Below are 21,674 nucleotides of genomic sequence, written 5' to 3'. Positions count from 1 at the left end.
GACTTTCCCAAAGAAGCATTCTCTGTAGCACAGTAGCTTCCAATGAGACACCCTCTGCCCTTTACTTTCGTTTCATGAGTTTTTTTGGTGTGTCACAACACACCACACTGAAACTGAGGTAGAAAAAAAATAATAAAATAAGAGAATCCTTATTGTGCATCTTTACTTTTGTCTGGAATCCTTTTCTGGATGTTTATGGCATCCCATAAAGTTGCTGAAACATGCCTGCTGTATTTTTAATTGTCATTTTAAATGCCAAAACCCAGAAGTCTTGCTTATATTGTATGCCAACAGTGTCTGCTTATGTTCAAACCCTCAGGCACTTTAAATAACTCTACTGTACACAGAGAACGTTGTTCATTTTGTTTTTACAATTTTTGCCTGTGTAGAAGGAGCTCTAATGTCTTGAGAACATAAATGTATGTTCATAACCAAGGAGCAAGATCACAGCTGGAATCTACCTGAGCTTTGGATCATATTTCAGCAGTGGCATGAGGCGAGAAAGCAGCTTATTTCTCTGTTTAATTTACAAGAGCTACAACTGGAACAGCACATACTAGACTTACTGACGTAAGGCACAGGTGAGTGTGTGATATAGGTCCACCTCTGTGCCTGATCCACAGGGAATATGTGACTGTTTCAGCCAGACATAAGAGCCGTTACCAAGGCAGCCCTGGAGGAACCTGCTCCAAACCCTGGTGTATTAGCAAAGGTGGCAGCTGCCATAACAGACTCCTGTGTAGGCTGCAAACTTGGGGCACAAAATGGGGGTCTTTCTACTGATTCCAGTGAGTTTCATACCAAGGAGCCATTGTTCTGTCTTAAAGAATAAACCATTACAGAGAATTCATAACCGAATCTGCTCTTTCCTTTCAAGGATTAAACAGGAGCAGACCATAATTTCCTTTAAATGCATCTATTATTCATTAGTAATCAATAAGTTTTATTATGAATTTAAAACAAACAGCATATATATCTTTATTCTCAATTCCAGTCTGTTCCCTCCATGTGTTCTGAAACTCTCATTTAATGTTTAGATGTGATTGACCATGAAAGTCATGGGGTAATACGTGTTCCTTGAGTAAAGACATAGAAAAGAATCTGCTGTATGTTCCTTTTTCACATTAGTTTCCTGTAAATAATCTTACATGGAGTTTTGCCACTTCCTTTCTGTAGGAATCTCTGCAAGTAGGCTTGCAGAAAGCTGACACATGGTATTTATGAACAGAGAGGAAATAAATTAATTTCAGTGTTTGGTACAACATTGGAGAAAGACTTTTTGCAGTATTTATTCACCCACAGCAATAAACGAAGGTATAGTTCCTCCTCTAGTTTGACCATATTACCAGACAAAGAAAATTCTGCTGAGTTAGGACCAGAGGGGTCAGAAAAAGAGACACTGCCTTTCTCAGTGTGCATCTGAGTCCTGTAATAGCTGTGAGAAGTGCAGTAGAGGAATCAGTGGAGAAATAAAGCCATGTATGTACAGTAACACCGTTTTTTTTAAGCACCCACCATTTTTGCAATACCATGTACAAGGGTCATTTGGGGTTTTCCTTCCCTTGAAGTCTGGTTTTCCTGAAAGGAAGGAGAGCTGAAATACAGGAACAAGTGGCTGCACACCATTTCCAGCAGCGTAGTAGACCTTTCTCACTGATACAGGTTTAGGAACCACATCTGCACCTCCAAACTTCCTGATGTCCTCCATTTGAAAGGAGGGAAGATGGGGAAGGAGATGGGTGGAGAAGGTGAAGAGGTGGTTCTGTCCTTTTAAAGGCCTTGCAAACACAGCAAAACTGCTCCCACACCCTTAAATCTACCATAAAAAGTAGGTTGTGATACAAGTGGGAAATACAAGGAAACGTTTCAACTAATAAAATGAGCTGGACTAGCATGAAACTTCTGCTTAAAAAGCTGTTTATAATAAAAACCAATTACTTACAGCATCATTGCAAGATCATTAGAGGACACAGAGATTGAAGAGTACCTGGTTCGTCGGGTTGAGACCTGGAAAACAAAGTGTCACATATCAGAAATCAGCATCAGCAATCAGCATAGTTTTAATGAGGGCTGTTAGAACAGGAGGAAACGTTCAAACCCAGACTGCTGAGCCACTTGGTGACCTAATCCTGCCCAGAGAGAAGAAAATCTGCTGTTTACTCGATCCCCGCTGATAAAAACTTGAATTCACCAGACAAGAACATCAGTTTGTAAGGGTTGTACTGCAGATCACTTTTAAGTCTCCAAAAGGGTTAATGGGACCCTAGAGATAATAAATACATTATGCAGCTGTGTAGGTGCTATGAAGATGAATATAGGTTGATTTTTATGAACTTAACCTATGCAGAGTGAGTCATAATTTGCACCTTGCGTCATTCAATAAATGGGTCTTTTGAAAGTCAACCCACTGTGAATGGGCTGCTGGCTCTCAAAAAGCAAGAACCTTGCTCTCCTGTCCACAGGCTGCCTAGTTGTGGGATCAAAAAAGCTTTTCTCCCTAGGTTACTACGTGATGGCAATACTGGGATCCAAACAAACAACTGCATGTTTGTGGGTTAGCTCTTAAAAGGTCAAAAGGTTTTGACTGAAACAAATGTTTTTATATCATGCAAGATTCATTCTTAATCATAAATGCGTATTATTCTCATGGCTGCTGCTGCTGCTGTGCCTTGTAACCTTCTTCATTTACTTATGCCTCACATGAACTTTTTAGTTAATACCATCACTAGGAAAACCTTGAAAGTTTAGATAAATAACATTTGCTTTTGTGCATTTCAACCATAACTGTTCGTGTGAAGGAAATTACTCTATTTTATAGTCACCCAGGGGAAAGAAAAGCAAGAAGAGAGGAGGTCTACATGTTCACCGGGATCTCAGCACTAAGGAAACAGAATAATCATCTTCTGTTGAACACGAAAATAACAAAAAACAAAGCAAACAATACCCTTTTGTTCTGCAGGAGAAAGGCAGGGCTTTAGTAGTCTTTAAAAGAGATAGAAAATTTCCATCCAAATGGAACCATGGAGTAGGTAGACACATTACAAGGTTTCAGAGTTCAGTGATTAAACTTAATACTGTGCCAAGCAGTGATTACTTGATGAAGAGCATTCATAAATAAGAAGTAAGAAAACTGGGGCTCCAGTATAGCACTGGGCCTCCAGTGCAGTTTGGTGTTAGGCTTCCTACTTTAATAACAGGGTCAAGTGAAAAAAAGTTTAATTTGATTTATTTCCCCAAAGAAATTCAGTGGAATTGTAAACACAGGGTGAATGGTAAGTATTATTAAAGCTTCAGCATTCAGTGTCAGATCTAAGAAAAGGGCTTAGATACCAACTGAAGTGCTGAAATGTATCTTTTCTTCAGCATTTTTCCAGCTCACTAACTCAATCCCCTTGCTGAGGGTACTGGTACATGTGAATCCCATTGCTGGACACTGAATTCTCCCAATTCACTGTGCAGGCAAAGTAGCATCCTAATTAAGGCTTCTGCATCCCAGCCTCAGAGCTGGGTGCCTACATCCTCTATGGATCTTTGTCTTAGTGCATTAAAATCCCCTGTTGAGCCCAATGCAACTCATTGTCCTTAACACCATACATAATGTGACTGATGATCAAGGAGAACAGGAGCATAAATCCTTTTTAACTTAGCTGTGGTGTCTCCAAAGCCTGTCCAACCCAGGCACCAAGCATGTGGTGCACAAAGTTAGCAGCAATACATAAGCCATGTGCAGACAGATAGATCAGGTCGACTTCAGCCAATACTAGTCCCTGGTTTTGCAGAGGAGGACAAGCATGCCAGTTCCCTGGCTTTAGAAAATGAAAAATTACCCCCTGAACTCTGAGAGTGACCTTTGAAGGAAATAAAATTTTCACTTCACTTTCTGCCAAATGAACTGTTCCACCCCATCCCAGTATCTGAAGTGTCAGTATCCGCAGTCTCACTTAATATAAAGCCTCCTGTAAGTCTTACAAAAGATAAGCAAAATTAAACTGAGATATATGTGTAGTAGAAGACATGACAGTTCTTCTCTTCTTCCTTCATCACCTGCTCCTACAGGCCAAGCAAACACCATCATCATTTTAATTTAAACACCATCATCATAAGAGATGCTCTCTTACTTATTTTGGATCAGATCTGCTCTTAGCTGCATCAGTATAAATCTATCGTCTCACGGACTTTCTCCAACTATATTTTGGTGTAAGCAAGATCAGAATCTTAATCTGGTGATAAATTGCAGAGAGTTATATTAAAGGCCAAAATTGGTGCAGGCCACAGAATTCAGAGAAACCTCATCGACTTATGGGGAAAAGAATTCACACTCACAAATTATTATAATAGCCACACGATTAAAAAATATAATAATAATTTATATATATATTTTTATATATATATATATAACCTGTAGATAATGTTTTGAGTACTTTGCTTAAAATTTTAAACCTATCCATTAGTTAACAAAAATTGAACACCAAGCATTTTATCTGTGCTACATTAGCTGCAGATTTCATAAGAAGAAAATACAACAAAATGTTGGGGAAAAATTATCATGGAGTCTGTCTTTAACACTTCAAATGAATGGTTGTATAAAGCTCCTATCAGTATCCTCCTTCACAGGCAACTTCCTGGACTGCCAGAGGACCTGAGAGCTTTTCTCACCATTGGGAGAAGGCAAGTGGTTTATTCCTCAGGAAAATTTCAGACTTGTTCTTTGTGTATGATTTGTGTTCCAGGTGGTGGTAAGAGGTAAATCCTAGAGGCTTCCTCCTCAATGATCGAATGCCAAGAAGTGAAGCAGTTTACTGGAACAGCAGCAGCTTTTGATGTCTTTCCAGTGACAGTTTTAACTAGAAAGGTACAATAGTTTATATTCTATGAAGCTGAGCTAGAACATTTTGGCAAAGAGTCTGTCTGCCTACCAAGGGTGGGGTAGGTATTTACTATCTATATAATGACTTCCTACTGCAAGTGGGTCAGGTAATTCAAATAACCAGCCAAAACTGCCTTTGGTCAGGTCTGGTGGAAGTCTAGCCTGCAAGAAAATATGTCCCTCTGCTATGGAGTGCACATCTACTGTCGTGGGATGTCTCAGCCATTTCCTGGTACTGCCACTCCAACAAATATGTTATCTCCCTCCAGTTGTAACATTGGCAGTTTCACCACTGAGGTTGCTGTTGCTGCACTTTCTGGTGTCAATGGCCTGCTGTGAACTGAAAAAATACCTGCTGAAAAAAAACAGTCAAGCACTTGAATGATACCAGAGGCTCCTTCTTTCTCTGCCTTTGTTGTAGCATTCCGGGCAATCATCCAGTTTGTTGGTCCTGCTTGTCCAGCTCCAAACCAAATGTTTCATGAATCCAGCCTGCACAAATTATCAGGTTTTCAACAAAAAGGGCATCAGAAGATCAGCTTGCTGCATGTGATTGGTGTCATGCTTGGCTTTCCCTCAGCCTGAGCCTGGATGCCTTACACTCAAACACGTGGATGGTGTTCACTCTGGCCTTTGGAGTGGAGTAAAAGGTATTGTTTGTGTGTGGTGGGGTGGTAAATCCCAAGTCCTGCAAGATTACAGAGGTGCTGCCTTGCACGGTGGTTAAGAAATAACTCTTTTCTGGTTGAAATGTTAAAAGAAAGCTATGAAGTAACTTGAATGGTAAAAAATAACTACCAGCTCCTACCAGGTCCTGCAGGCACTAGGGATGGAGCAGGCTGCTCTCTCCGGTAGCAAATTTCACTTTGGTGGGACCCTGCAAGTATTTAGAATATACCTGTTTGCCCAAAAACTATCAAAAATATAGTGGCATGGCTTTGTGCACCATAACCATTCAGGGCAAGGCTGTTCATACTGTGCCATTTCGCTACGTTGCCTTGCCCCGAAAGCGAGCGGAAATTTTGACAAGCTTTGCAGTGAGTAACAACAGTTGCTAAGAAAGTTATTTCAGCAGACTACAGTTGAACCACAAAAAGAGAGGTCCTGAGGAGCAAGGAGATCCTACAGATACAAGTCAGCATGGCCAAGAGGTGTCTCCACGCCTCATAACTCAGCCCTTTACTGGAAACCAAGTCAGCAAAACAAAAAGATGTCCACAGACTCTAGAGGGCCCTGAATTAGACTGATGTCTTCTGGGGAACAGCTTCATGACTCCAGGCAGCTTAGAGTAGCTCTTTTAAAACAAAATTTCTGAAAATGAGAGTGTTGTTTCATAGGTGAACTATACTATCAATAAAAGATTTTGCTGTCTATCTTTCAAAACAAGCAGACTCCTATAAAGAACAAATGAATGTCAATATTATTCCTAAATGTATTTGAAAATTAATACTGCAACCGTGTGTCATTTAAAAGTACTCTGTTTTGATCTTCACAAGGTTATCCCAGTTGCTTTGCCCCATAAAATTAAACACAAACACAACACTGAATGAGTCAGAATACAAAGCTGACTCTTAGAGAAGGGCTAGATGCCTCTGGAGAGCACAGCAAACAGGAGGCACAAAGCAAAGCTAAGGGTACAGCAGTGTCTGGTAGCCGTTGAATGAATAGGGACTGGGATAAAGAAACAACATTTTCTGTAAAAATTCTCCTTTATTTCAAGGTCCTCCACCTCCCACCAAGGCCATCGACTCTTGCAGGGTTTGGATCTGATGGACCAAAGGCTGAACTGGAAAGATGTGAGCTACAAGATGTAAGTTCTGAGCAGGGAGGTGGCCCACAGGCTCTGGCACTTTCTGCTCAGGGGCTTTGAAAAGAGTTTCCAAGGGGCTTACACAAAAAGTCCTTTCACAAGTGCTCCATAAAATACACCTGAAGAAAGACCGTTAGGAGGAGACTCAGTTCAACTCTGTTCTCTTCTGTTTAGCTCAGGTGTTGTTTTTTCACACACAGGAACACATGTACAGACTTAGTACACCATACAATGCCTTACTAAACTCATCGAGTAGTGGTTATAACTTCATCCAAGATCAACAAGGGTTTTTTCCACAAGCAATCCTTTGTGTTTGGGAAGCCTTTGCCCTGAATTTTACTGTCTCCCAATCAACTAACAGGTGCTCTGCAGTCAAACACGAGCTATTTAAGGGCAACCTGCATAACAACTTCCCAGGCTGGCAAGCAATCTTACATGGTAGTTAGGTACTCAAATGGGTAAGTTTTGTTCAGACAAACAGAAAAATATTCCCAGTAGGAAAAGAAAGCGGGAGGGAACGAAGGAAAATGATATATTTCTTGGTTTCTATTTAGTTTTCTCTTTCACATGTTGGCACAGTAACTCCCTAAGAAGAAAAAAAGGCTCCCAAAACCAGACACCGTGGTAATCTGACATTATAAAGTGGTTGTTCTTAAAACTTTCCAGTTTTGTTTGGGTCAACAGCATAATGTGCTGATTGTATCTGTGATATTTTCTCCACTTTCACAGGCCACAGACAGCCATATCCTGCTAATATTGAAAGAATGGTATTTCAGCCAATTTGACTTTTATTTTTTTCCCCTGGAGAAAGCACTTTGGGGTAGGGAGAAAAAGTGAAGAAGCTCTCTCAGCTCGATGACAGATGTGTCATTTTGCAGTGTAAAGCCACACCAGAATTTCATAAGCCATGCAACTCCTTATTTGTGTACAATTCCTGTATTGTATTTTTAAAGTTTCATGGTGCATTGTATGGCACAAAATGTGATGTTTCTCATACAAAAGTCCCTGCTAAGAGCACTCTATATTTGCTGCCTTACACACCCAGATGGGCAGGGTTTCTTTGGTTTAATGTCACCCAGGAAAGTCTTCTGGATTCTTAAAAATTCATGCAAACCAGAAGAGACTGCTGCTGTGCTCCACTAGCTCCACTTTTAAGACTTGAGGTCTTAAAAAAGACACCAGCCAAACTCAGAGGATTGAAAAAGGTATCAGTGCCTTGAAGTCCATACACACTAGGGAACAGAGAGGAGAATATCAAACACAGACCCCCAAAATGCCTCAAAGTCTGGTGTAAGCCTCCAGCAACTTGTTGAATTGCAAGGAGCAATATGATACTTTCATTTAGTCTACACAAGAGTGGGGAACAGGCTCCCATCACCACCTCATCCAAGCCCCTCCACTCGCAGAGGGCACAGGGTGACATGTGAGCTAGAAGGTAAGTTGGCTCAAAGCTGCATGAAAAGGCCTGTGCAAGCAGCATTGCTAGAAAGAAGTCCTGTGGTCAACAAATCCACATGATCTCCTGGACATATACAGTAATACTCATTTGCTGAGATGCTATACACTTACTCAAGAGTGAAATACATCCCTGAGTAAGTGCTACGTTTCCAGGCAATGATGGAATTATATTATTCAGGAGATTGTGACATTACTGTAAGTACTACCATTTCTGCTACTGTAATGTTTCAGTCTGCATAAAAACAAAACTCTTACCTTCTTCTCTGTCTTCTTCTTCCCCTGTGCCAATACACAAATACTGGCACTGCATCTCTTTTATATTTAATCATAATTATTGATGTTTACGGGGCATGTGGTTACATGGGCAGGAGAGACAAAGAAGAAAGATGTTCACAGACACTGCTGGCAGTGAAACAAGAAAGGCTGTGTCACAGAGAGCATGTCAAATCCATAAATAGCACCTCTGGTGTTATAATAATGAGAAAAACCATATTTTTACTGTGCAGACTTAACACATTTTACCAGGCCTGATAACACACACACATAGGACCAGCCATACCAGTGAGAGCCAGCAGAGCTCCAGAAACTATTCCATAACAAAATGCACAAAGCAGCAGGTAGGCCACAGCATCACAGATGCAGCTGCAAGACAGACAGCATCTTCCTAGGTTCCCCTAGGCTGCCCAGGGAGGTTGTGGAAGCCCCCTCCCCGGAGGGTTCAAGGCCATGTTGGATGAGGCTTGTGAAGCCTGGTCTACTGGGAGGTGTCCCTGTTTATAGCAGGGAGGTTGGAACCTGATGATCCTTAAGGTCCCTTCCAACCTTAACCATCCTATGCTTCCCATGTACAGTGGCACATCCATCTCTGCATGTGACCTGTTTCTGCTGGCACCAACAAAAAGCCTCTCTTGTGCCCAGCTGACTAATGGCTAGGCTTGGACAGGCACAGGAGATGGCAGCTTCCATCCTTTAAACCTGGACAGGCCTGCTAGGCAGCCAGGAGGTCAGCAGGTGCAGAGCCTTGCTCTTTGAAGACTCTTACTCAGTATCAGTTGTGCAACAGGTTATCAGCGTGGGTTGCTTCCGGATTTGGTCATGACCCATAAAAGTGGAAAAACTTGTTTTGTAGTAGTGGAGGGATTTTCCTGAACTAGGTTAAACAATATTTATTTCACTAGAGCCTGCAGTTGCTGGAGCTGCTCTGGATTGACATTAGCATAGCTGAGCTCTGGACTGACATGAGCATAGCTGAGCTCTTTAATCTTCTTTCACCTGCCACAATGCAGAAGATCAGTGTCTATTCATTTTTTTATTAATTCAACGTTCATACCAGAAACTTAGAACTGGTTTTCTGGATCCCTTGATCCTTCAGACAGAGAAATCTGACAATTTCTCAAACCACAGGAAACTTAAAAATAGCACTTGTTCCAGCACAGCTACACATTGTTGTTCTTGAAATCTGGGTTAGAAAATACTTACAGAGTCTCTAAAAGAGACAGGCCTGAAGCAAAGTGTCTCTATTACTGCATTCCTTTATTTAAACAATTAAGCCTGTGCATAAAAAAGCTACTGAAGCCAGATTTGCCATTGTGTTGTTTTTTTTTTTTTTGTTGAGACTAACTCCTCTGTGGATTCCCCAGTCTCTGTTAAGTGTTTCACCTCTACTGCAATCAGTCCCTGGGGGGAGGGGGAGGCACAAGAGTGGGAGACACAACTTGGGCCTCTGCACTGCATTTGACTTTTTATTTTCACTAAACATACAGGAACCTGTTTTCAAGACCCGCACCCTTCTAATTTGAAGAACAGGTTGCAAAGCTACTGGAGGAGAAATTCAGATATTTCTTTAGCAAACCATGGGAAATATTCTCTCCTGTCCTGCAAGCTTTATCATCTGAGGGGAGTTGGTACCAGTGACAGTTTTGCAGAAATCCACTGGAGTACTCTACAACGTGCTCTTTGGGATTACTTTCAGAAAAGCAGAATACGGATCTCACCTGGCACAAATCAACAGCCTCTACTGCATGCAGCCATTCTGCACTTATTTATCCTTCACCCTCACACTTCTGGGGCACTAAAAACGCTGTTTCACCTGGAGAAGAAGACCCTCCAAGACTAACCTCCAGTCAACTAACAGCTTAACAGCTGGACTCAGATGGATGCTACCATGGAGTGTTCCTCCCTGCTAAATACACCCACCAAAGGGCTTTATTAGCCCACACAGCAAGTGCAGCTCCTCCTTTCTCTCTCCCTGAGCACACTTGCACTTAAGGATCTTCCTGGCTAGCAAAATTAGAAACACTGCATCTTCAAGCAGCTAAGGTTTGGTACAGTGTAATAAAATAATGAAGAAGAGCAATAAAAAAACCTTAATCCAGTTGAGGGACCTAAATTTACTTAATATGCATTTGCCTATTTTAAGCATCCTCTCAACCTTTCACATTTCTTCTTTTGCCCCTTTTTACACTTCAGCTGCAATATTTCAACAACTAAGGGGATAACTTTCACTGCAAAGATGCTTAACAGTCTTTTCAATTACAGCATAAGGACTGAACACTTCTTCATCATTTAAGTACAAACTATTATCAAAGTCCTGGAAGTGCCCTGTTAGAATCTGCACAGAGTGAAGAGGTTATGATTTGCAAATGATGCTTCTTTTCCATTGTAGGTGGATCACTGTGCCCCTGGGAGTAAATCTGCTATCTTTTGGGAATGTTTCCAGTTAACTCCATTGTAACCACATTTGCTTTGCTTGGTTTTGTTTCAGGAACTGAAACTACCTTGGCTCCAGCATTAAACAACTGAGCAGGAAATAGCAGAAGATTTGCCATATACAGGCTGGCCAGGGGTGGAGTGATATATTGAACTAAAAATACAGCATAGATTGGTTTGGGGAGATTCAGATTGGTTCCAGTTTAATTAGGAGATAGACAAGCTCCCATTGCTGGTGATTAAATTATCTTCATTGAAAACACATTCACGTAATCAAATGTCACCATGCTTCAAAAACACTGAGACATAAATGTTTAATGCCCCAAAATGAGGATCTGGTGAAAAAAAAAATGCACTCTGCACTTTGTCAGTTTGTCTCTGCGCCCTTTAGCAGTTGGGGACCCTCGCTCTGCCCCATCCCACTCATGAGCAATGGGGTTAGAGGGAACTTTGAACTGCAGATCAGAAACTTTGGTAATAATGCTAACCTGATAGGGAGTTTAATCATGCTTGGGGATGGTGTTTATTTTGAAACGGAGGGAAAGACAGGAATAGCCTCAACCACTCAGATGAAAAGTGGCAAGAAAAACACAATGCTGAAAATACAGTATAAAATTTTAGGTCATTTTGGTAAGGAAGCAGTTGCAAAACTAGTCCCAAGTCATTAGCAGGAGGGAATTAAGTACCAAAATATTCTTACAATCAAGACTTTTATTCCTTCAATCTACTGTCCAATCTTTTAATTAACTTGTTAAAAAGATGGACTAAAAGAGATTTTGTTTGTGCTCTTAACTACCACTGATATACACTAAAGCAGTGTCAGCACAATCAGTGAATCAAGCAAATGAGCAGAATGAGCAAAAATGAAATCCAATTCCAGACTTGGATATCAAGCTCTAGGTTTGACCCAGTGTTTTTCCTTGAACAATTAATATATTACTGTCTTCTCTCTAGAAGAATGAGTCCTACTCCAGATCTTAACTGGACTGCAAAAATAAAACCTAGACAGCTCATTTATTGATACTGATAAATATCCAAACAAGTAATTTTATTGCCATTAAGCAAAATAAAACAGCTGGAAAAATAAACTTCAAGCTGTCATTGAGAGTTCAGCTGCAGAGAAAGAAAGTGAAATGGCTGAAACAAACAGAAAAAGCACTTCCCAAGGAACGCTGAGAATGGAATGAGCCCCAGTTGCTCTGATTGCTGGCAAATCCATGTGTCTGTCTGTGTTTGATGGATGAAGAGATAGGAAGTCAGGTGGGAAAGTGCCTCCACCAAAGTAAATCTGCATTGTATCTAATGCATGGGGGAGGAAATCTGTGGGAAAAAATACTGTTGGCAAAGTAGCAGGCATGCAAGCCTGCTACGCTATTCTTGCTGAAGTAGAGAGGAAAACAGGAGCACAGATGTTAACACAGGGGTCTCCTTGGCCTGGAAAAAAAAAAAACAAAACAACAAAAGGCAAAGAAAAGAGTGCCTATCCAAGAAAGTTACTCCTACCATTATAAGTCTTTCCAGTTCTATTTAAAGAAAGCAAAAGAGCCAACAGAAGAAGCTGTGTTTTGAAGCTCTGCATAAACACCAGCAGATAAGGGTGGTACCAGGTGTCAGCTAGCCCTGCAAAGTCACTGAAATGTCAAGGATTGTTTTTCCTCTACTCCCTTTCTCTTTCCTCCGACTGGGAACTGCCAATGTTTATTTAAAAGATATCCCTTGTATTTGGCAAGAATGCCAGCAGGGCAGACGTTAATGGATTATTATTTGGAGCTGGAAGCCTGCCAAGGTGATAAGGATAGCCTGCCTACCCAAAGGCCCAAAGCCGTGCCATTAACAGTGGGAGTCAGAAATGAAATCGTCCTGCCAGATGCTTTGCTAGACTGAGCACAGCAGAGACGTTACATGCGAGCTGCCTGCAACTTAGATTTGATCTGACCTATAAAAATAATTAAATAAGTAAAGAGGCAGACCCAGGCTAGATTGGGGGACTTATCCGTCTGTAAGAACCCGGGTCTGATTCTTTTTCGCAGCAGCGTGGAGAATTTGGTCAAACCACCATGAAGTCACTGCAAACGTTTCTGTTCAGTTCTCTGCCCTTGAACTAGATCTCAACCTGGAAGCCCTGAACTCAACTGCTAAAAGCAGCACAAGTGAGAGAGCTCACTGTACTGCAGCAGCTCCAACAGTAAAATGACAACAACAACATACCTCATTTTTAGCTCTGTTCCGAACAGGAGGAACATGTCTTTGTGTGGCTGTCCCCACAGTAAAATGGTTAATGCCAGTAGCCCCTGAGAAGGCAAGCCTGAAGGAATGTGGTATTTTGTGTCTGAGATATATTTAGATTAACCTTGTTTACTATTAATCTTCTTCTCTGCAAAGCCCCCTCTTTCCCAACAGACTAAAAACTACCAGTATCACTCCACCCTTGTTATCATATGTTCTTTGGAAGATGACCTTTTCCGTGGCCCATCAGACAGCAGGCACTATAATTAAGGTGCTTATAATACAATTTAGTAAAAGCAGGAGCTGGGACACAGTAGCATTTACTGCTGTGATTGAAAGCCTTAAAGGTTATGTGGAATTTACCAAGTAGTAATTTTATCTGTTTGGAGCTGGCAAGAAAAAGAATCTTTGTGCTTATTTGAGAAGCTGGGCTGCCACTAATGAAGTTGAAGCAAACAGAGGTGCTTTCCTACGTCTCATGAACACATGCAATGAAGGATCACCCCAGGCAGGTGTTCCCTCTGGAAAAAAACAAAAAAAAAAACCAAAAAAAACCCACCACCAAGCATGCAGAAAGATTTAGCTACTTTTTTTTTTTTCCTCTGGATTTTTTTTCTCACCTTAAAAATGCCTAAAACAAACCCACAGGCTCATATACTGATACCTCAGGGAGAACACACAGTGCACCTTTGTGGTGACCTCTCCTAGCTCTCATGTGGGCAACAGTGAAGTCAGGTTCAGAACACGGTAACTTCCCCATGTAGAGCATTCACATGGTTGCATTGTGCAACCACTCCTGAGGTTTTTGAGCAGAATTGTTCTCTACCAGCAGCACAAAATTCAGACATCTGGAGCTGTAGAGCCATCCTCAGTATCAGGGCAGTCATAAGGAAAGTGTCATGTACACATGTCAAGAGAGAACTACTTTAATAGCAAGCCTGGGGTCTGCAAGCTGCTCTGACTTTTCTGTCTGCTTTTCATACTGTGTCAATATTGCAGACATTTGAGTTCTTGCCCTGTAGTTAAGGCAGCACGGTACAGCTGACTCTGAACAGCTGTGTCCTCTCCTTATTAACTGTATGAAGGAAGAATAAGGAAGGAAAAAAACCCTCTTTTTCATCTGATATTCCTGTTCAGGTGAGGTTACAAAGACAAAGTGATTTTGAGGGATGTATCAAGAATTAAATGAGATTGAAGGTATTCTGCTTTCTGAAGGGAATTTACATTTTTAGCTTAGTGCCTGAGATGGAACACACAATTTAACCAACTACAGACTTATTTTAATTCACAGTCCTCAAGAAGAATCTTTGCAACTGGAAGGTGCTAATTGCTGAAACTCTAATGGTTCATCAACACTGAAAGTTATTGAATTATTGGATGTAGCTTTATATTAGCATCATTCCTGTGGTGGTTATTTAATGTGGAAGTTGTTTAGTATCTAAGTGCCTTAGTCTCATAGCCATGAATCAATGGATCTCAAGAAAGGTAAGTCACCCACACATTTAGTACCCGAGATCTCCAGGCTGTGATGGCACAAGTAAAACAGTTTGTAGAGAAAAAGAGCACTGTTGCAAGGAAGGATACAACTTGGGCCTGTAAACACCATTTATTATTGTCTCTTTATCATTCACTAGGAAACAAATATTGTGTTTCTCAGCAGCAGTTTTACCATTACAAATAGCAATCTGATTCCATGGTATCAGAGCTTATTCCTAGCACTAGGAGTGGGTGCACCAAGGAAGGACAGATGGAGGCTGTGCCACAATCAGCATTCAGTAGGGTGTCTGTCCTCACCCACTCATCTGCCTTCTCATTCCTCTCTGGCTGCACTGGGACTGCTCTGACCCCACCCCATAAGCTGTTTATTCCATGCTGTCTCCTTAGTTGTTTTTCAAGAGCTTTCTTGCTGCCCACATGTGTCTCCTCCTCCTCTTGGATGCTGTGTTTTCTACACAAGCAACAGATTGCTGTGATGTTGTCCTTTTGATCTAATGAGATCAAACTCCTACAACAATAATGTGCATGTGTTTCTTTCCTCATTGTTTAGCTATAGGGCTTGGAGGAACACAGCTCTCCCAGGATCCTACTTTTTCTGTAGGTCCTACCTTTACTGCCACTGACCTCTCAGCTTCATAAGTTTTTCTCTCCCCCAGCCTTAAATCTGCCTCACTTCTTCTTGCTGTCACCATGCAAGCTACCAGAGTCCACACACTTTACCTGCCCTCCCTGGGGACTGCTGCTACTGTTCTCCAAGGTAAAGGATTTTATATACAGCAAGTGCAGGAATCATCTTGATTTCACTAGGCACAACCTGATGCTTACTGAGTTCTTAGTCACTGGATACTTGTCCATGGCTTGAACTTAACACAGGGTTTTCTGAAGTCAGACACAAGAGCCTTGATGGCTTCAGTTGTGGCAGAACACGCTCCAGAGTCACTGCTAAAACATCATACAGCACTTGCCCATTTTCTCTGCTACTCCATCTCTGACAATAGCTCATCAACAGGATGAGCTCTTTGTGGTTGAGCTTTACAGGGGTATCAGGTTTCATTCTCATTTTTGCTCATGATCATTTTGTTTCTGAATCATGGACTCAAGGATGGATTTTAAAACTGGCAATGATCATTCCTTGTACAGATACTGTTCTAAGAGCTCAAAACCCTATAATCTCAAATAAATAAATTTAGCCTTTCAAATCACCTGGGGAAGGTAAGAACTAGTTGTACTCATCTAACTACAGGCAATGTGTTAGTTTCAGATCTGCCAAAAGACAGCCCTGGGTATTGGTAGTAAAAGAACCTCGCTCCAAAACTTGTTGTCCAAATAATTCTCTAAATCACTTGGAGCATTAGCTAACAAATCATCTGTGTCTTTGTGCCTTGCTAACCCCAGTGCAGAAAGCAGCACTGCTTAGCACAAAAGCTAAGGACTGAAGGAAGTAGAGAAGTGCAGTTTCTTAGGAATTAGTGATGTACCTCTCCAAGGGAACTTATTGCAATGGCCAACAACAATTCTTTGCCTCTCATTCCCTTCAGCAATGTAACACACCTCAGGATTATCAGCTGCTTTATAGAAAAGTCTCCTTTACGTGTCCCACCTTCTTACTCAGGATTTTATTGGATCACTTATATTTCTCTGTAAATTCTACCTGCCTTGCAAAGTCTCCTGTCTTACCCCACAACAGCCCTGGTGGGCTCTTTGTGCCACTGGTACTGACTCAGTCTAGGACCATGTACAATTTGCTACAGCTCCCAGAGCTGCAGTTTGAACCCCGTAAAACAGCTACTTTGCTTCTGGAGGCTTGAAAGACCATGTATGCCAAGTGCTAGCTCAGCTCCTCCCATGCAGACACCTGATGAGAGTGTCACATACGAATAAGGGTCCAGTCAGCAAGGGTGCTTGAAAGAGACAGTCAGAAAAGCAGGTCTAATATGGAGTGGAGGATGTGCTTCAGACACGAAGGCTGGCTGCTCATACACCTGTCCCCCAGAGCTCCACTATCAAGATCATAATGTTAACATATGTGACACATCAATGTATACATTGGGGAACCTTACATTGGGGAACATTATACATTGGGGAAGTTAAGACCTACAAACTCCCGTGTGAAGCCACCTTGAAATATCTGGCAAGCCCTAGGCACAGCAAGGGAAAAAGGGTATGTGTTGCATACATAACTAGTTGGAACTCACTCCATTCAGCACGTGCTGCTGAGTCCTCAGTCCATCCAGGGACCTACCCTCAGTAGGTCTCCTGTGAGCTGCTGCTGGGGAGTGAGGAGAGGGTCTTCCAAACTGGGGATCCCAGCTTAAAAGTATCCCTTGCACCAGGGATACTTATCCAGGAATAAAGTGTCTTTCCATCACAGTTAAGCAGACTGGATCTCTCTGAGAGGATACTGACACACTATAGAAGACAAGTTACAGGCATGTGCACACCTGTACTCTTTTCAACCTTCAGCAAGCCCACATTTTTTCTGGGGTTAAAGTGACCTTCTGGTCACAGCAAGACAGTACTGTGAGCATCAGTTCTTATCACACTCTCCGAGAGGCCAACCATGCCCTCCAACTGCTCCCATGCACTCCATAAATTGGAAAGAACAAAGAGCAGTGCTCCTGGAGCTCAGCTAGGTCAAATTCAAATTTTGCCTGTTTGACTCATTTTGCCATCATCTTGAGGGCAAAAATAGGGGGTGGGAAAGCACCAGAAGAGAACAGCATCACAAATAATTTGCTGTATTAGCAGGAGGCTGGATCTGCAAGACTTGCTCATTTAGCTACCTTAAACTTCATCCAACCTGCTTATCCCCCAGCTGCAGCAATAACAGAACACGTGAAAGGTAATATTTTTGTTATTAGTGAAGAAAGGAAAAAATGTGATCTTTGCTGCAGCATGGGAATACTTTTTCCAGAGCTACACAGAACAAGCCTGATTACTGCTATTTTTGGCAATAGCCCTCCTGCTTAGCTCACATCAATAATTTTAATGCTTTATTTGTGGTTTGGGCTGTAAGAAATGGTGAAAGCCTATGGAGAAAAAAAAAAAGTGGCAAAATTTGCTAAATAATTTTGAGTTCATGACATTCATAAAAATACACAAATGTTTTCAGAGGTCTTAGAGTCCATAGATGCTCATAAAGCCGAGCTATGAAAGCATTTTATTTTACATATGCAAACATCACTGAATTACTCTTTATGAGGTTTTAATTGGACCTTTAAGTTCTCAGTGGTTACAAGGACAGACTGTCAAACACATTCTTAGATTCCTGTGTCTTGCAGTGTCATTGATACAGAGAATCTCATGTTTTGCCCCAGTAGTATTTTTCTCAGAATTTTTGACTTTTCATGTCACAGCAGCACCCAGAAGCCCCCTCAGAGGTCAGGGCTCTGGTGTTTCAGGTGCTGCATAAACACGGAACTAAACCAGACTTCCGAGGTCTCAAAACACTTCACATTTTGTGTGGAGATACTTCACTAGAATAATTACAGCTCTTGTGATATCATCTCTCTTGCACTGCTACAGAGGTTTTGACCCCTACGTAGGAGGCCTGCTTTTCAGAACTGCAGAGATCGCAGTGCTCTAACTGAACATCATTCCTCCTCCCATGTGCCACTGCTTACTTCTTCTTTCCCCAGATCTCCTTTGGGAAAAACAGCCACTGGATTATATTTGGAATGAGACAGACCATAGGTGAGGACTCGTCCAGCCAAAAAATACATTGTCTTCCAAAGCTCACTGCAGACCTGCCACAGAGTTTAAAGCACTATTTATTTTGGAAGAAAAAGTTTTATTCTTAACTGGAGTAAATCTGTAAAACCCAATTAATCTACACTGATGGACCCTAAACAGAGTTGGCTCAAGTCACAGTTACATCCAGTAAGCAAAAGCAATTCAACACAGAAAACAAGACACAAACTGCAGGTGTATCTGAAGAGACTAGGACAGGCCAGAAAAGTGCTCTCTTGCTCCTGAAAATTCTTCTCTTCCTCTAGTTACAAAACTTAGCAGAAGTACCCAAATTTATATAGTTGACCATCACTACAAAGCCCACATGAAAGCATAAACTTGCTCATAACAGACCCAACCCACCCAAATATGCACAATCAACTAAGCACAAGAGGAATCCTACTCTAACTAGTCATACTACTCGGGTTACTGTAGTTAGGCACGTACTTAATTACTCCGTTGGATTAGGCAGGGAAAAGTATTAGCTGGATAAATTTTTTGTCTAACAAAATCAAGTAATGAAGATACTATTAGCATCCATGAAAGAAGAGATTTTCTTCTTTTTAAAAAGCAAACAACTAAAGAGAATCATCAATTCAAGCTCAGCAGATCCAGTTGAGGACTGTTGCTAAGTGAGTAACTTAGGCTACAGAAGGAATAATAATTTTTACTACTTCATACCAACTCTGTTTTTTCCTAAAAATTACACTTTTAAGTTCTGCAGATTCTGCAGCCAATGTCTAATCCAAAATGATCACATGTGAAGAAGGAAGAGCAAAAGTGCAAGAAGGGAAATTCTAGTGTCATCCTCCAGTTAACAAATACACATTAATCGTGTCAGGCTAAGACTTAGACATATAGGGTTAAGTGACCAGTAAATTTTATTTTATGTTATTGTTAATTGGAAGCTAACAGGGTAACAAGGCCATCTGCATCATGTTTACAACACCATGTGCTGGTTGCAATTAGAAGTTGTGGATTTGATCATTAGTTCACTGTTTTAAACACAAATGCATTGGCTGAAATACAGTTCTGCTGGGTTTAATAACAGCAATTGCAGAGTGCATTATTTTAGTTCACGTTAGTACTAGGAAGACTTGGGGGAAAACTGCTTGGCAGACAAACCCATCTTTTAAATTCAGTGGAACAAACAAACAACTGACACGCTTGGCTCCTTGCCCCTTAATCAAAGTATGCCCAGAAAGTACATCTGGACCAGTTCCCCACTGGGGCAGCACAGAGTAGTAGGGCAATAGTCCCAGTAAGTCCCTTCTACTTATGCTCCTCCCTTGTGTGAAGAACATCAAAAAGCATCAAGCCAGACAGGGAGAAGGAAAGTGACCTATAAATCAGCAGCACTGTGGTCTTGACATGCACCTCAAGGGCAAGAGACTTGTTCCAGTCAGCGATCCAGAAAATTGATCTCTTCAAAATGAAAACCCAATCCTAAAATTCATGGAAGCTTGAGATAGAGCTTCAAGTCCCTCTGGAGAAAGGAACTAGAACCAGCTTTCCTACAGCCTGGGTAAGAATTGTCATTATTAGATTCACTATTTTTTAATTTATAGAACTAGTTATTAGTATTTGATCAAACAGTGATGCGTTCACAACAAAAAAAAATATTCTCAGTTACCAGACAAATTAAAGGTGAAACTAACTGGGAGCAGCAAAAACTGTGTTTTCTGGCAAAATTACAATTCTGAAAAATAAACTGTAATTATAAAAAATTAATGCACAGCCACCTTGATCAATAGAGTGTGCTTCCTCAAATACTCACAACCAATAACTTTGCAACAGCAGCAGGATCTTTGCTTAGAAGAAGATACAAGTTTCCACAATGTACCTCTCCAAGCTGATGTGTCCTTCACCATACTGCAACATGTCCAAATTGTGTAGACACTCTTCAGCCCAAGAACACACCTCCCTTTTCACACATCTCTTTAAAACTGAAGTTGTTATTTTAAAGCATGGTAGCTTTGCTGCATAACCTTCTAGCTCAGGCCACTGCCTGGGGCACAGTTGCTGTGAATCATTATGTGGAAAAATATGACCCAGCACAAGGCTCCAAAAGTACCTTAGAAAGAATTTCAGTGTCTATATACCTGGAGCCTGACACACTACAGAGTCACTCCTGTATAACCTGATGAGAATGAGTGGATTTACAATAGCATAAAGCTGGAATAACAATGGTTGAAAGGAACTAAATAGGAATCAGCCTCAAACTGATTAGGAGCCATAAGGGAACATGTGGCCTCAATCATGACAATGCTGGCTTTTGAGAACAAAAGCTACTTCTCCCTTTCATAGGGACACTTCTTGAATTACATGCTCCTTTGAGACAGGAGACATGCTCGGCTATGATAGGCAGATAACCACTAGCCCAGGCAAAAGATTTCCTTCTGCTCTGCACTACTTTAATTACCTTAAGCAGGATTTTACAAATAAAAGGCACTAATTCCTCAGTATATTCCACCCGTCACATTATTTTCCAGGGACCACAAACCACATGCCAAAGATGCCCTCTGACTTCAGTTCAAATAGCATATGGCCAAGGCTTTCCCAGTTATTATTTGATAATACTGAAAGGTATTACAGTGTGTGGTCCATCAAAGGCATCTGAACGGTTCACTCACCCTACAGTGAAGGAAGTTTTTCCCATGCTGGTATATTCTGGCCTGCCTGTAATTTGAAAAGGATGATTTTCAGAGCTGGTTACAATTTAAACCTTCCAACTTGGAGCAGTTTTTGGATCATAATGTCGATGTTCATTAGGGAGGGAGATACGAGAAAAATTCCATTATTATCTAGAAAGTTTGAGATGACTGTGCTTGTTTTACTTCACATTTCCATGTACAAGCAATATTACACAGAGTAGATGCAGCATAATGAACTCTAGTTCAGGAGGGGAGCACAATTTTATAGAGGCAAAATCATTGGGATTTCTCCTCACACATCAGAAGTTTACATTTTAGCCTAATGTGCAAAAATATTATGTAAATGTCTTTTCCTCATTCCATCCTTAATAGCTTTCAAACCAACTAGCAGATTTCAAAGACATTTAACAGAGCAGAAGAGATTTCTAAGATATTAAAGTTCTATGAACTGTGTGAAAATAGGTATGTGGGTAGACAAGAAAAAGGTGATTAGTGCTTCCAGCAAGGGAAAGGTTGCAAAATGAGCTTGCACTTAATGAGACATCACTTATCATTTTCCACACTGGAAATGAGAATTATGAAGCTTTTCCCAGTGGTGAGATATTTAATTACAGTTTTGACCTTAGAGTCACTAAAAAAAATCCAACTCAGAAAACCAGAGTCCATGTATTTTACTACTCCTCCTTCGGACCAAACCCCTTGTTTGGAAAACAATGTAGCAAGA

General features: G+C 41.1%; 1 protein-coding gene across 1 annotated transcript in view; it reads right to left on the bottom strand.

The window, feature by feature from the left end:
- FGGY (FGGY carbohydrate kinase domain containing) overlaps window positions 1-21,674 on the bottom strand; it is a 280,748-nt gene that overhangs the window by 220,670 nt on the left and 38,404 nt on the right. The window contains exon 5 of the mRNA XM_051625113.1: window positions 1,943-2,007. The gene's annotated coding sequence lies outside the window, so the exon portion shown is untranslated. The remainder of the gene's footprint in view (window positions 1-1,942; window positions 2,008-21,674) is intronic.

Source organism: Apus apus, chromosome 7 (genome assembly GCF_020740795.1).
Source record: "Apus apus isolate bApuApu2 chromosome 7, bApuApu2.pri.cur, whole genome shotgun sequence".
Classification (NCBI taxonomy): domain Eukaryota; kingdom Metazoa; phylum Chordata; class Aves; order Apodiformes; family Apodidae; genus Apus; species Apus apus.
The sequence above is the reverse complement of the archived record's forward strand: the minus strand, read 5'-3'. Positions and strand labels throughout refer to the sequence as shown.